At 38.6% G+C, this 2,372-nt stretch overlaps 1 protein-coding gene across 7 annotated transcripts in view; it reads left to right on the forward strand.

Annotated features, from left to right (window-relative positions):
- LOC117112258 (UDP-glucuronosyltransferase 1-2-like) overlaps positions 1-2,372 on the forward strand; it is a 31,666-nt gene that overhangs the window by 5,475 nt on the left and 23,819 nt on the right. For 2 of the 7 annotated variants that reach the window (XM_033255332.1, XM_033255360.1), the window contains exon 1: positions 1,345-1,555. The exons of 4 other annotated variants lie outside the window; for them this stretch is intronic. The gene's annotated coding sequence lies outside the window, so the exon portion shown is untranslated. One more of the 7 variants, XM_033255378.1, reaches the window with a different exon arrangement.

Genomic DNA, 2,372 nt, shown 5'->3' on the forward strand with positions numbered 1-2,372 from the left:
CCTACCGTAGGTAAACATAGAAAGAGCAATAATAGTAAAACTCGAGCGTCACGACATTGCGAAGTGTCTGCTCTTGTTCCTTGTATCGTACTCACTCGAGTCAATCCGAGATGGCCCGAGTGAAGTTTCATGCAAATGTTTCGTACGGAAAAAAAATTTGTTGTCGCGTCGGGTCTGTGTGAGTTAAACGCAGACGCGATGGTGTGCGTGGGGGCAGGCGTGTCGTAGAATATTAAACATGTTTAATTTCTCATGACGGCTCAAGACTGTCCCCGACAGTCGGCCGACGCTGTCTGAGTTGGCCTTTAAAGACACAGTGTCTGCAAATTTTCAACGAGTTAATTTCCATGCTACCCTTGTTGGGTCCTTTACTATACATAAACCATATACCGTATTCGGTATTGCGATAAACTCGCCCCTACAAGCTTGACTATACATAATACATTTTTGTATCTTTTCAGTATGATTGTATAAGTTTTAAGTTTTTTGTTTTTTTTTGTTTTTTTTTTCTAGTGACTATACTTTTTTCATAAATCTATATTTAATTTAATTTAAGCAATAATTGCATTAATGAACATGTAATCAAAATATATATTGCAACAAACGATAAAAACTACACATTCTCTAATCTCTATTCCAATGAAAACTCATGGTTATTTTTGATACAGTATTATATCCCACTTCCTTAATGGGAATAATTTGCCGCTATGGATTATTGGGGTGGGGGGGGGGGGAAGTGGTGCGTGTACATTGGCACTCCCCGAATTCTAAAGCCTACGGTCATGATATAGAATGACAATAGGCCCTTAAGAAGCAAAACCAGGAAGCACTGCACTAGATATTTTAAACGGTTTAGAAAGTTAGGCTTATGTACACAGACGTTAGAAAAAACAAGTTTTCGATTAAAGTCGCCGAATGCTAAAGTCGCCGAATGATGTAGTCGCCGAATGCTAAAGTCACAGAATGATGCAGTCGTCAAATTCTAAAGTCAGCGAATGATAAATTTAAAGGCACTGTGGGCGTTCCATAGTGAGTGGGGTAAAATTTTACCATAGGACCATAGGACTAGAAAGTATAATACATACTCCAAGTATTGAAATACACGCCATCGTGACTAAGTGGAGAAATACAGGAAACAAACGAACCTGGGTGGTGCCTTTATTATTGATATAGCGCCGCCGCACGGACGGGGTAAAATTAGTCTCCGTGTACCCACAATGCATTTCGAACGGATGTTCTACTTCCGGTACTGTATATTAGGAAGCTGCTCTGTCTTCTGCTACTTATTATCTTTGATGTGTGAAATGCGCTAGCCAGTACCAGAGAAGGAAGAATAAAGTAAGCAAACAGATAACTACCATGAACTGTTGATATTGAGGTTAATAACGCATCCTTGCAGGAAACTATCAAAATTAGAGAGGAAAAAATAACAAAAAACAATAGAAACGCAGCCTATCGTATTTAGGTGACAGGCCTTCGCTGAACATCATTTAAATGTACCATGACAATTGTCTCGGCTTCGACGAAGACGTGTTAGCAAATCGTCTAACTTTTGGTAGGCCTATTGACTTTTACATTGCTTAATATTGTTTTGTAGTTTACGTTGACTAAACTTTCTAGTTCAGGCCATAGAAGTTATATAATGCTCTAAATGATCGAGTTTGTCGGTACATGCTGCACACACTATAATAGCTTTAGTAGTTTCAAACTTTTCAATGAACCTCTGCCCGGATCGGCTTTCGGCACCCTCTGGAATATGTTTCCCTCGTAAGGCCCAAACAAAAACTTATGACCTATTTGTCCATTGTTTTTAGTCTTACTTTTGTATACTTTAATTCAAATATTTTAAGGCTTCCGTACACTTATGTTCCTGTTAAGATTATTTATCTACGTGGCGAAGAGTCTATAGTGTAAAGAACCATTAATGCCACGGGATTTTCAAACGTTGTTTGTGATGTTGGAGTAGGTGTATGAGGAATAATTGTGGTATTTTTGTGTTTTTAGCTCGCAAAAACATATATTTTATACTATTCAGGGCACGCTCGCTTCAAGTGCCTTTTGATAATTATGTTCATGTAACGTCCTTGTTTGAGCATTGCTCCCTTCCGTTTATTTTAATCCGCTTTTATTTCGTTGTATGTCTTCAGTCGGCCGCAGTGGAGGAAAGCGCAGGATTGCAATGTTTTATATTAACGCTTTCTGTAGGCCCTACCCACTTAATACTAAGCTCGTAAACAAAACTGAACCCCCAAGATCGTTTCTCGCAGTCTACCATTTCCGGTTATTAATTTCGGCTTCAACGTGAAGCTATAGCAGATCGTCTCAATTCGTATTGATTTTTAAACCTCTATGTTTTTATAATCTACGATGTA

Source organism: Anneissia japonica, unplaced genomic scaffold (assembly GCF_011630105.1).
Source record: "Anneissia japonica isolate Jap-2015-1 unplaced genomic scaffold, ASM1163010v1 scaffold288117_len521816_cov214, whole genome shotgun sequence".
Taxonomy (NCBI): domain Eukaryota; kingdom Metazoa; phylum Echinodermata; class Crinoidea; order Comatulida; family Comatulidae; genus Anneissia; species Anneissia japonica.